Source organism: Zootermopsis nevadensis, unplaced genomic scaffold (assembly GCF_977971745.1).
Source record: "Zootermopsis nevadensis isolate Lab colony 2312 unplaced genomic scaffold, Znev_1.0 Znev_ptg000017l, whole genome shotgun sequence".
NCBI lineage: Eukaryota > Metazoa > Arthropoda > Insecta > Blattodea > Termopsidae > Zootermopsis > Zootermopsis nevadensis.
The window spans coordinates 15732306-15747075 of record NW_028259149.1 but is presented as its reverse complement, the minus strand read 5'-3'; the positions used below and the strand labels follow the sequence as shown (position 1 = coordinate 15747075).

Sequence of the window (14770 nt, the reverse complement as noted above, 5' to 3'; positions counted from 1 at the left end):
TTCAGCTGTATGCATTTTAATCTGTCTAATATCACCAGTATTATGAACATTTAAGAGCTCGCTAAAGAAATTTTTCCACCTATTCACAATTTTTATTGGATCTGCAAGCAAATTGCCACTATCATCCTTTACCAAATTAGTCTGGGGTTGATATCCTTTCTTAAAGTTATTAATGCCTCTGTACAGGTCTCTGATGTTTTTTTCCTTATTATTTGTCTCAAGTTCAGCAATTTTGCCCTTCAGGTATTCCCTTTTCTTAGTCCTAAAGGTTCTACTAGCCTCACGTCTCACGTTACATAGATTATCCGCATTTGTTTTGTTTGGGTTCTGCAACCATTGAAATTTTGTTTGCTTCCTTCGATCTATTAATTTTGAACATTCTTCATCAAACCACGGTTTATTTTGCTTTCTCCTGTAGTATCCTAGTTTCTCTTTTGCTGAAATTTTGATGCAGTTTCTGACATTTTCCCACTCCCTGTTGATGTCCACACTTTCATTATCCTCATTTGTCTCTAAAATTTGAAACCTATTCGAAATTTCAACTTGATATTGTTCCTTTGCCTCTCCCTCACTTAATTTTTTCAAATCAAATCTTTCTGTGTCAAAATTTTGTTTAGTTCGTCTACTTACTGAAAGCCGCTCCCTCACTTTTGCTACCACCAGATAATGATCAGTGTCGCAATCTGCTCCTCTGAATGATCTCACATCAATTACATTTGTCTGCCTTCTCTTATCTACTAAAACATGATCTATTTGATTGTGTGTTCTGCCATCTGGGGAAGTCCAAGTGTATTTATGAACATCACGGTGTGGAAATTTTGTACTTTTTACAATTAAATCTTTTGACGTAGCGAAGGTCACTGCTCTGACGCCATTATCATTACTAAGTGCATGGAGACTCTCGCTGCCTATTGTGGGTTTGAAGACATCCTCCCTCCCAATTTTTGCATTGAAATCTCCTAGCAGAATTTTCATGTGATACTTGCCAAATGTATCAAATACTGATTCCAATTCTTCATAAAAGCTATCCTTGATATCATCGCTTTTGTCTTCAGTTGGGGCATGAACATTAAGGACAATGATGTCGCACCAACGTCCTTCCAAAATTACGTAAGACAACCTGTCACTAACAAATTCTACTCTCTTAACTGCTGCCCTAATTCTGCTATGAACAAAAAAACCCGTCCCTAGCTGATGATTGTCATTCCCCTTTCCATAGAAAAATGTAAAATTGTCCACTGGGATCGTGCCCTCCCCTTCCCATCGCACTTCCTGCACTGCCACTAAGTCTAACTTATAATTCCCTAATTCCCTACACACTGATTTCAGTGCCCCAGCCCTATAGAGGCTCCTAATGTTCCAGGTACCAAATCTCATGTCCTTTTTCAATTGCCGTGGTCGTGCCAAAGAGTCCGTCCTGATCCGAGGCTTGGTTGATTTTTTCGTAACACATATTTTTTTTAAAGGTGAAAGGTTGTTAGCCCTACACCCAACCCCCAACCTGGAGGACCAGGGTATCACTCTTAGTCTAGCGCATCTCCTTAGACCTGTCCGGCTTGGGTGACCCTACCATGAGCCGAAGCTCAGGCCGGCATAGCCCTAAGGGTCATTTGAGCACGCAAGCCTCCTCACCCGGCAGATTGCCTTCGACAAGGTAGAACCCCTGGCCTAGTGCATTTAAACAACGATAACATATCTTCAAGTCCAGCATCAAAGCTGGTTTAACCGGTGACCAAAGTGGCAATCATGGCTTCAATCACAAGGCGCAGAGAAGTGGTCAGTAATTCTGGATTATATTCATGAAGCCCCGGTTTCGAATCTCGAACACAACGTCAGTAATACTGACTGAGAGTCTAGAAATTTTCCTTAGTCTCCTGGAAAATTCCGTACCTTTATTTAAGCCATAATTATTTCTTCTACATTCATTAAAATTCATCACTGCAAATCGTCTTGGTATTCGACGATCTATTCTGTTTCATATTCGGTGGATCCAAGGATCTCGGAATTTTCTTAGGGTTTTAGTCATTACCCTAGATACCCCAGACAGATGTCAGTATTGTAACTTAAAACAGACCACGACCACTTACTTCAGCACCATTTCCAATTCATCGTTCACGGTCATCCTGCCATAGAAACCAAAATCTATTTCATATAAATTAAATTAAATTATTGATTGACGTCAACACTTCCAAAGCAGACATCTCTGTCAGTGAGTGCTTTAACAAAATTATGTCTAATACGAGGCAATTTATTTCTTATTGTACTTGTAACAGATATAATAGCAGAGAAATACCAAGATAACTTTCTTTAATGGAACTTCTGGATGACTTATCGGTTATGGAACCCATTAGTGCTTCATCTAGCCACAGATTCGGCTGATTTATCCGTCTGTAACCAGACAGGTAGCCACGGTGGTCTAACGTTTAGAACGCTGGCCTTGTAATCCTGGGGGTCTCGGGTTCGATTCCCGGCGGTGCCCGAATTTATAACTTATGTTGGGCAAGGCCGTGGTCTAGGCAACACGGAGTTTTCCTCCGTGGCATCCCAACAATTACTCCATTCACACACAGAAGAAGGCAATGGCAAACCACTTCTGGATCATCTGCCAAAAACGTATATGAACAGGTCCCAGTCCGAGAAAAGGATGGAAGGATCCTGTACATATGGACCTGTCGTCAGACAGAACACTAAATAATAATAAGATGAGGTGGTCTAGCGGTTAGAACGCTGGCCTTGTAATCCTGGGGGTCTCGGGTTCGATTCCCGGCGGTGCCCGAATTTATAACTTATGTTGGGCAAGGCCGTGGTCTAGGCAACACGGAGTTTTCCTCCGTGGCATCCCAACAATTACTCCATTCACACACAGAAGAAGGCAATGGCAAACCACTTCTGGATCATCTGCCAAAAACGTATATGAACAGGTCCCAGTCCGAGAAAAGGATGGAAGGATCCTGTTCATATGGACCTGTCGTCAGACAGAACACTAAATAATAATAATAACCAGACAGTTCTGTACAAAGGTAACTATTTAGACCGGAAGTCAGGAAGCAGCCAGCTTGAATATCGGCAGGGTCGTGAGGTATTCTGAGATTTGTCGGGAATAGAACACTGGTCCTCCAGTCTGTAGGATACCCAGTCACTTTACTGACTGGACCGTTATAAGTTGAGAACTGACTTCCAATCAAAGTAGTTCTTCTGTAAAACGATTTCCCTTCTGCGTGGTGTAACTTCAGCACGAAGGGGCTTCATGTTGTGATCATTTTTATGGCACCTGCGAATGCTGACCGTTGCGGTTTAATCAAGTTATGTCAGAGAGTAGCTTTCTGCTGACTCACACAGCTATCAAATCCGTCTCTAGAGACCGACTGTAGAGGAATAAAAATCTATATTAGAGTTTGAAGTAGCTAAAGTCCGGAGACAGAAAAGAGGAGCTCTAGCTGAAATATGATTGACATAACTTTAATCCTGTAAAACAGTAGATTAGATGACCTCATTTTATTGTAATGGTTCTGTAAGTAATCTGAAATCATAAACATCAGGGGTTCAAACGTTGTCCTAAACTGACAACGTAAAATGAAGGGAAAATAGAATTTTATAAGGGTCTACGGGAAATTGGAAGAAACCACAGAGTAGAAGTAAATGAATAGGATTCTGTAGCATTATATGAGATATAAATCGAATAGAACGGGAAACAACGATATCGATCAGAATCGAAAAGAGGGTGCTTTCAGTGTACAAGGAGGGGGGAGGGGGTATTTTACCTCACAGGCCTGGAGAACTCAGTAAGAACAACAAACCAATCTTGCACACGCAACAACTTGTCGAAATATTTTGAACAACATAACATTCAAGGCAATGACCGAACAATTACACCTTTTCCAAGCACCACACCTACCAGGCGTATGGAGGGCGCAAAGTTTCGCGATTCTCCAAGAAGCCCACGTGTTCCGTGGGCCCCAGACGTAATGGTATTTATTATATTTAGTGTTCTGTCTGACGACAGGTCCATATGAACAGGATCCTTCCATCCTTTTCTCGGACTGGGACCTGTTCATATACGTTCTTGGCAGATGATCCAGAAGTGGTTTGCCATTGCCTTCTTCTGTGTGTGAATGGAGTAATTGTTGGGATGCCACGGAGGAAAACTCCGTGTTGCCTAGACCACGGCCTTGCCCAACACAAGTTATAAATCTGAGCACCACCGGGAATTGAACCCGGGACCCCAGGATTACAAGGCCAGCGTTCTAACCGCTAGATCACCGTGGCTCTATGTAATGGTATTTAATGAAATATGCCCCTGAAATGGAGTCACCCAGAACGCAGATATCAAAGTCAGCGACTTAGCTACTAAGATGAAAAAAAAGGAAATTAAATAGAAAAATTATAGTAAGAATAAAGAATACAAACGGAAAATTCGTACCGGAGTACACAAAATTTCTACCTTGGCATTCTGAAACTGTACCGTACAGCTTTGAAGAAGACGTGAACACCTAACTCACAACAAATATGGAGCAGACTGCAGTCCAACACACGCAGTTTCCAATATAACTATCAAACTTTCTCATATACTTTATTTCAATGTACCCTTTCTCCCTCCTTTCTTCTGTCTTGCCTTATTTCTTGAATTAAACATGCAACAATAATAATGTAGATCTGGAACTTGTTTTATAAGTTTATTATGGTCGTTTATCATAATATTTTCAACATTAATTTAATTTATCTAGAAAAGGATCCTTGAAACCAAAAGAAGCATATACAGACAGTAGTAACCACTCTCAATATAAAAGCTCAGATCGTAGGAGTTTGATTTCAATAAAGTTTGGCTTCATAAGTATTCTAATACTTTTAGTCAAATTGAAGACAGTGAAAAGGATGGATTCAAACATAACGAATGCATCAAGAGATGATGATAAACACTTGCTACTTCACACATAAAAATAGTGACCATTTCTTTTCGGATAATCGTTCACGTTAAAACACAGTCACAAAACTCACACTATTTAAATAAAGAAGCTGATACCATTTACAACAAACCTTCAGGTAATGCTGAAATACTCAGTTCAATTACACAATTTGGCAGCATATAAGAATTCAGTGGAGTCTGAATCAAAGAATGTAAGCAATGTAGCCTATAGCACCAGGCTTGTAAAATTTTGCTGTGACAGTGGATTACGGGACATTGCTTCTGTCTGTCGACCAATCAAAACTCAACAGGAATGTGTTATTTACAAAAAGATTAGCAGCAAACGGTTAACGACCATCATCAAGTAAGAATACAGGACTTGTCTACAACAGCGTATCTCAGCCTGTGGCCCGCGGTCTGCTACCATCCCGCAAATGTTAATTAGCATTACCTTAGTCTATATTTTATTAGCGCCACGGTGGTCTATCGGTTAGAACGCTGGCCTTGTAATCCTGGGGTCTCGGGTTCGATTCCCGGCGGTGCCCGAATTTATAACTTGTGTTGGGCAAGGCCGTGGTCTAGGCAACACGGAGTTTTCCTCCGGGGGCTTCCCCGGTCTCTCCGTGGCATCCCAACAATTACTCCATTCACACACACAGAAGAAGGCAATGGCAAACCACTTCTGGATCATCTGCCAAGAACGGATATGAACAGGTCCCAGTCCGAGAAAAGGATGGAAGTATCCTGTTCATATGGACCTGTCGTCAGACAGAACACTAAATAAAATAATAAATATTTTATTAGTTTTCGATATATTAGCCTATTATTTTACAACTACCAACTTTTCTCGTTTTATTTTACTAAGTGAGATCGTTTCTGTTGAGAATTACAATTTTATCCTTCATCTCCTTTACGGAGTTCAATAGAATGGCCGGCCAAAATTCTTTACTACCTGAGAGACTATTAGCTTCTAAGAAGTACTTTATCCGATATAGTCAGTTACATCCTCTGGAATATATTTTGTGCCTGGCGTGTTAAAAAGCTATCATTGCAGCATAACAAATATATTCGTATCTTATGAAGACCCTTGCGAAGCTTAAATCGTCTACCCTCGTATTAAATTCACAAAAGTCACGTGATTTATCTCGGTATCTCCTGAAGCTTTGCGCATCCCTCTGTCACAGTGTGACGAAAGCAAGACTAACATTGCTATTGTTGACTCACCAGCCGACCTCCCCTCATCCACTCAGATGTTCCTAATCCAAAAGTGGAACTAATCGTGCCACGTGATCCAAAACGAGAATTTTACTGATCCCATAACAAGCCTCATTCATCAGGATTTAGTCCAGTGTTTGCAGTTAATGTGGTATTGTCTCACGTGATCGCATCCGCCACATTAATCTATATGACAAGTTGATATTCCGGCGGCACACATTGAAGCTAAGTTTCTGTACTCGTAAAATCAATTTCTACTAAACTGATATTTATTATTTTAAGCGGATGAAAAAATTTATCTTTCACGTTATATATTGAAACCGCCTGCTCGTTCGTCTGCTAATGAAATCATCTAACATATGCTTGCCACATCTTAAATGTTTCCCCTTTATTAATTTTTCGTAATCAGTCAGTTTTTACAACAGTAAACCTTCTCCTGACAATGGAGATATTAATTTTCTTCCTCAGTTACACCAAAACTGGTCCCTGCGAAGTAATCCTCATACTAAATGGGAACTATGGTTCACACTTTAAAATGTGCGTAATGTTTTTACTTAATACGATGCTGAAATGAAAATTAAAAATTGCTGTGGCTTCATTTGAGGTCCTACTTACCCAGAGTGACTGAGAAAAAAATCAGTTTTCATTACGTAGAAGGTGTGATTTTATTATTATTTTATGAATTCCTTGATTTAGTACCTTGTTATTTTTGCATTTACTTTGCATCTTTTCTTTCATTTTAACCCCAATGACTTAATTTCATTGAATTATTATTACATAAATATTGATGTATTCAGTAAAAAGTTGTTTCGTATATTAATGTTATCTACAGTCACGTAATTTCTATAAAATCTGTTTGTTGTTATTTTCTTGTTTTATATCTGTAATTGGTCTTCTGGTTGTTGATGAAGCACACTTACAATAAGGAACTAAGTTCAATTAAATAACTGTCTCTGGCACAACACCAATACGTAAGATAATGAAGATTGTCTTCTTTAAAGTCGCGACTGTGAGAACGTGAAATCTCACCTATTATGATGTTTTCCATTGGACCCTATTACAAAGCATAACTTATACGTAATTTAGTTTAAATTTATATAATAGAGACAGAGCCACTTGTTACAAACGTAAAAATATTGAGGTCTTATGTTCCTAAAACTATTATCTGGTGAATTTTATAGACAGATTACTTAAGTTTCCAGCTCCCGGCTACATCCATCTCCTCTGGAAAAAGATATATAATCCAGTTTATATGAATGCAAATGATTTCTGAAGAGAGTATTTAACAAAACTGACTCCTTTTTCGTCTGTCCTTATAACAGTGATTCTCCAAGATGCTTTCTCGCTAAATTTTTGTTCGCGCAAGAAAATAATTTTATCCATCCACTTACATTTCTTTCCGATCCTTTCAAACTCATTCAGGCTACATACGTAACTCTAAAAATAATAAAAATTGCGAGTAAACAGAGACCTTGACACATTCTAAAACCAACGTAGCTCTCATGTCTGCAAAAATTAATATTTTGCCATCATATTCATGATAATAAATTTTGGTTCATTTAATTACACTTTTTCAAAAAACTTATATTTTGTGGCGTCGAATGGTAGAATGATTGTGAATTAGAAAGAATATGTGGGGAGGGAGGGGGCAGCTTTTATCAACAGACATTCGAAACCGTACAATGTTACGATAGATGGTGCTGGAATATTTGCTGTCTACTATTGCCATCTCTTAGCAGAACATACTAACTTCTGGTAGAAGTTCACCAGCGTTTCACAAGTTCGCGCTACTTTCCTATTCAAACATCTTTCACAGAGAAGAATTTAGCGTAAGCGAAGTTTTTGATTGTTTCGATGGGGTGAGACTTTGCCTTTGCGGAACTGAGCCTTTTAAATGGACCATTCTTCCATCTCTCAGATGATTTATGAGAGAATTCGGAGTAGAGTTGAAATTAATATTACAGGGAAAATCCGAAGAACTCGGAGATGAACCTCTCTCATCGCCACTTTGGTCACCACAAACCGCGCATTGACTGATCCGGACGCAAACCCGGACCTCTGTAGTGAGAAACCGTGAAACGCTTTTGAGTTGTACTCCGGAGCTGCCAGGACATACTTTCTGAGCAATTTTGTAATTATACTCACTTTTCCCGCTAATTACGTCATAGTACCTTGAAATAGGCCACGATTTTTCCTACCAAATTAAAACAGGCACTCCTCTCCTGTCCGGAGATAGGGATTAGCTCTATCTAGTGGGCCCAACTGAGTAGGAACCTGAAGACGGAGATAGAGTCCCATCTCCGAAACGTCGTTTTTACGTTTTATATTTACTAGACGATGGATAACATCCAAAAAAAAATGTATTTAAATCTCTCTTTTCATTGGTCACTAAACAGTTTCTCCAGTCGGTGTAGAGACGTTAAAAAACAACAATCTAACCTGTGTTCAGTGTCCAGATACAAATTTTCTCTAAACTAAAACAAAAAAAATGCACCAAATTGATTCTAACTTTTTTTTAGAAGAAAATGTTAATTCTCTTCTGGTCTGTAATCACGAGTAATTGATATCCTGACTCCCATCCAACTTCGATGTAATATATTACGGTCAATAACCTTTGATCTGAATGCAAGTACCAGAAGATTAAATGATAAGAGAAAATAATAGGCTATACGTAATTAATACTTTGCAAAATTATATGCCATGAAAGTAATTTGAAACAAGTTACACATGTACGACATACATTGGCTGTTATCCTTGCAGAATTGAAATGGTATGAAGAAATTATGACGAAAGATAAAAACATGGCCAGACATACGCTGTGTGCGTACTAGCTACTCAGTATTTCATGAGCTCGTGGGTGAAAACGGTTTACCTGTTAGATTTTCACTGGAATCAATTCACATAAGAATTATTACGTAGCGTAAAACATTTAAAAACAGACTGAAAAATCATAATAGTGTTCGGAATGACTAGGTACAACAAATACCACTAGAAAAATTATAATTAGGGCTTGGAAAATTATATAAAGTTTCACTCATCAAACTAACAACTCATTCATCGCCCACAAAGCCCACGCAAACACTGAAGGCTTTAAACCAACTTATTGATTTGTGTCAATCGTTAGCATTAGGAAAATTAAAGATTTTTAAAAATATCACAATTTTAGATTTGGGAACTCTCAGATTCAGATAAAAACAATACATTCTCCTACAACAAATATATTTTAAAACTAAAATAAAATTATGTTACGTATCTTGTACGTGTCTGCGTATGTATGTTCGCTTACAGCACGAGAACGGACAAACCGATTTGCCTCAGATGTGTCGCGATTATGCCTTGAAATCAGGAAGCGAGTTCAGAAAAGTCAAAACTCCGAAAAAGTTTCCCGAGTTCCAGTCCCGGTGAAGATACTTTCTGTAGTTGCTCTGGAAACTAATGACGGTATAAAAACACGAAAACGACAACAATTTTAGATTTTGAAGTTTTCACTGCAGTGAGTCTGAAGATAGCTCTCTTCTGGGTTGTTGCGCCGTGTAGTCTGGTAGAAATTTACCGACGTTTCGGAGTTCCTTGATGCCTCCATCATCAGGGCGACGAGTCACTAAAGGACGTTAGTACACTTCTACCGGACACCAGACTAACGACGCAAAAACCCAGAAGACAGTCATTTTCATCTTAAGACAACAATTGTTAGTTTCGGGCAGAAGATTGCAGGAACGAAAGACACAAAACAGAAAACATTATTCCGGACTCAAGTCGTTTTCTCTACCTTGGAATCTAAAAATGATAGGCAACACTAGGATTGTTTGTTTCGGCGAATTTACAGTGACAAAGGCCAAAACCCCGAAAAAATGTTACCTGGGTTAGAATCCCGGTGAAGATAGTTTTTGTTACACTGAAAACTAAATTCAATAGACAATTGTCTGAAAACGAAGTAAAGATAACAAAACGGAAGTTCTAATACCAACACTTTTCTTTTCGTGGAGTAGCCCACTCGCCGAAGTTATGCAATGGGACAAGACTTTAGGTTAAACATGTAGGAAAGAACATAATGGTAGCGACATTTTTCACAGGACATACAAAAGAGTAACGAAATTTATTCCCAAAAAAACCACTAATATAATACCATATTAACTACCCGTTTTAGTTTAAACGTCTTCAATCTTAAAATTTTGCATACCGTGTAGTGTATTAGAATAATAATCAGGTAAATTAATACATTTAGTCCACTGATGATTTCTTGAGGTCGAAACGCGTATGGCAGTAGTATCTTATTATAGTGTTAATAGTTGTTGGTTTGTTTACTCTATAAACGTCTTCAGTTTCTCGTCAAACAATTTCTCTTTTAATATTATAATCAATTAAACTAAAGGCGAGTATTTAAATTAAGTGGGCACTGATTTAGGGGCAATGATATTTGGCTCGCTCAGAAGTCGGTTCTGCAAAAGGCTTATATATAGGTTACTGGCGTCCGCAGGTAACACGACACTACACTGGACCCAGTACACACCGTGGGAAATGTATGAACAATCTTCGTACTCACCGCCTGCAGGAAGTGTCTGCTATCCTGAAGAAACTTCGTTTCCCTTTCATCTGTATCATGTACACATTACACAGCAAAGTATTTGTCGTAACACACAATAAAATCAGAATGTTCAAACTCCCTTCTCGTAATCCGGAAACAGAACGACAAGGAGCTTCATAAATACACCACATTGTGTTCAGCGCTCGTGTGATTCAGAATAAGCAAAAACACTAGGGAGAAACGAACGAATTTTATGCCTAGTATAAAAAGCTGACTGCAGATATCAGTTCTCTTATTACAATACTTGTACACTACACATGGAACCACAAACTTGCAAATAAAATATTATATTACTTTCGACTGTAAACAACCTCTTCTTCTCCGCCATGCTACCACGTCACTTTTCGTCATTCTGGTTTTCATACTCTGACAAACTAAACTCGTTAAGCGCTCAGCGATTGTGTGCTGTTTTGAACGTGGTCGCTACTCATCGTGACATCAAGACAGAGCTACCACCATTAAATAAAACATGGTGGGCGCATTTAATAATTTCTATGAATATACAGTGTCATTCAATATTGTCTTCCATAAATTTTAGGACATACTGAATGACGATAGAGAAGCAAAAAATGCAAATACACTTTGGTCCAAAGATGTCTATTTTGAGATACAGACACTGAGATTCCCGGTTGGAAATTTCTTGATCAGTGTGGTACTTGTCTCTTGTTTATGGTATTCCAATCAGCTGTGATTTATTATGAATTCGGACTCCGGGAGCTTACTCAAGTGCGAGGAACGAATGAAATGCTTACAATACAAAACTATTTGTACCCTCGTTTGAATATCCAAGTGAAGGACAGTGCTTCCATGCCTACAAAACGAACAACACAGGCAATTCACGTGCAGAAATTAGTACAATTGTATGTATTTGCTTAATTCCTTACCAAAAAATAAATAAATTTGGTCACTTGATTATTCACTTTGTGTAATGCCTATGTCTGTATAATGTCAAAGGCCTCTATTACAAAACGGAGACAAACTGGTACATGGCTCAACAGCGGAGTTATGATGCTGTAGTAGTAATTATCTGCAATACTTAACAGTAATTCAGTTTCCAAGGTCATATTAATGCAGAACGATTATGGTTATTTTGGAATCACTTAACCCGTAGCAACAGGTAGCACTTAACTGTTTGAATACGAAAGAATGCTAAATCAAATAGGGTCATGTTTACGTATAAGCGCAGTTGCGCGGTCTATAGGGTTCAAGAAATTCCTCGGCTTTTATGGAACAAGAAGGTTCATCACCGTGTTCATATGATCACGCCACACTTCCATATCTTGAGCCAGATTAATCCAATCTGCACCCTCAAAACCTACTTCTGTAAGATATAACAGGGGCAAATAATGCCTGAGAATATAGAAAATACGAACATAAAATACGAGCGAGTCAAAAACTTGAGGGCCGACAGATCTTTCTGTGAACACGCACAGAAATATTTTTGTTTAACCTGTTTAATAAACGAAACGAAACGTGAATGAAAACTAAAGTAGTCTGAACTTTTATCATGAAAATATTGTTACCTGATATCACAAATTTGTTAACGTCCTCAGGATACGTAATACGTCAAATCAGGAATTATAATGCGTCATACTGATGGACGTCTACACTTCGACCTAACATTATAAAATGATTTAACACACATGTTAATAACGACCTTTACACTGTCTTAAATAACTTTATTATTGACGCTGGCTTAGGATTGGTAAACAATAATTAGGTTTATGAAAAAAAAAATTATTGTTATCAGATACAAACAAGCTTCTTCTGTTTATAAAACTTTACATGAATCATAGCACAAACATCAAATCCTATTCTCATATAAAAATATTACCTTTTACAGTTTGAAACACAGACATATTTTCATATACGAGTACAATAAGTATAAAATATAATTACCTGCCTAAAAATGTATTTCCCAAAACTGATCTGTATCAGATGGAGACAGAGCTTATGGCAGTAATGATTTAGCATCAGACCTGAGTAATTGGCACTCATTAACCTATTCTGCTACTGCTAAAATGGACCGGTTGTAAGCAAAATATAAAACTGTATATTTCAAATCAACATCTGTATTCTGTGACAAAATTTAGGTTATGTTCTGGACTTTTATATGCAATGTCACAAAAACAAAATTTCACAATACTGGAAGCTGAACCTACAATTAGAATTCAATTCTCTACAATTACTGTCCGTGGTGATAAAAGCAGAGGTACTCTAAAAAGTCTTTGTGCTGCAATTTCTTTCATTTTTTTAAAAAATAGCATTCAATGATTTTTCTTTTATCTCGAGTCGTTTGACTTGATGAAGGATCACCAAATGGGTTTTATTAAGTCTGGTAAACATTGTTATACTAAAAACATTTCTCAAATTGTAACCATTTTCAATAAATCTAAATACATATATACATACAGGATGATTACAAATATTCTTTACACTTTTAATTCTAAAAAACGTAAGCTATGCACAGTGACATCTGTAGAGCATAGACAAGATCTCTCAAAGTTTTGATTGTAAATTATCTGATTTCAATGCGAACCCCAATGGTAATTATACACACCAAAATAATCAATCTCATTCCAAACACTGGACAACATGTCAAAAATTTATTCACAAGAATCTCAATTTTGAATTTTGTGCTTAAGATTTTGAGATAATGGGAGGTGAGGAGGAGAAGACAGCCTCTATAAAATATCCTCAAAACAAGAAATCTTACAAACTTAGCTCTGGGGTCTTCTGCCTCTGGCAATCCATCTTCTTGGCATTTTAACCGTAAAATTCTTCCTGACAATTTTCTAGTCAGCTGATGAATGGTGACTTCCCAGCTGCCAAATCTTGTTGAATTTTGTGGGCTGCACACAAATGTCTGTCAAAGTCTCTCCACAGTCACTTCAAAAACAGACAACCATTCATTTATAATCAGTCTGTATTCAAATGTTTCCATCTTATACTTCAGTTTGTGGTACTATCAACCTCAAAAAAGAATACACACGCAAACAACTCTTCAAATTCAATCAATTTGTCTTCTTTACAAAAATTAACTCTTTCAAAGTACACATGTATTAGTTTATGAAAGATTCTTACATCAGCGAGCGCGCAACAAAGGAACAGGTTTATTACCCAGCAGCCCTGAGGATGAGAGCAGAGATGTTCTCGAAACATCGGCAGAAGATATGGTTTATTCGCCGTTCAGCCACCCGACGCAGCTTGTAACCCGAGAATCTTTCATCAACATCGCGGTGAAAGCTTCGCTCTATACACACGTATTAATTACAAAATGATACGCGCTGAAATAAGATGTGGTGAAACTACCCCAACAAAAATTACACCCTTATCTCTGCTCCACAAACATTTGTAACTTCAATTTAGGTACATTTACAGTAATCATATTAGAATTCTTAGAAATTAAATTTATGTGGTGGCCCACAGCATTAACTTTACTTTTTTTTACCTAGATTGAACACTCCTCCCACAAGTATTATGCTATCCACAGTAAAGCCTGCTTCATCTGTAATAACACTGAAGAAATAGATAAAGAGTTAATGTTGCACTGCTATAAAAATCATCTTGCGTTGGAAAATCAGAGAGTAAATGAGGACTCTTCTGCACACAAGTTCAAGTGCGTGTTCATACAATATGGCCAGGCCTGTATCTTAAATCATCAGTCTAGATGAAACATGCAATTTTGTGTTACAGAAAATGTCTACATCTGTAATGCACATTTTTCCCAATATTCAAGATATTTCAGAAGTGTCTAATTACGAGCTACATTTATTTATAAATTACAGTGAAATCTCTTCCAGAAGAAGAGGTTAATATGCCCCCACCACCACTTAGGACTTCAGTTTTTTTTAAAAACTTCATATCAGCAGTTTTAAATGTAAGCAAATAAAAAAAATTATAAAATAATTAGTCCAGGTCCTTGCATGTATGAACATACTTCTAGCATAGATTGAAAGGTGGACACAGACATTTGTGTAGGAACAGCAACGCGATGGAACTACACCTTTTTTTTTTTTACATTTTGAAACATGTATTTGTTAATGTAGGTAAAATATAACCAAAAA

The 14770-nt window shown here is 37.6% G+C and overlaps 1 protein-coding gene across 1 annotated transcript in view; it reads right to left on the bottom strand.

The window, feature by feature from the left end:
* The window catches only part of LOC110831455 (T-box transcription factor TBX10), a 304038-nt gene extending 292972 nt beyond the window's left edge, over window positions 1-11066 (bottom strand). The window contains exon 1 of the mRNA XM_022067469.2: window positions 10662-11066. The gene's annotated coding sequence lies outside the window, so the exon portion shown is untranslated. The remainder of the gene's footprint in view (window positions 1-10661) is intronic.
* Between the last annotated feature and the right edge of the window lie 3704 nt (window positions 11067-14770).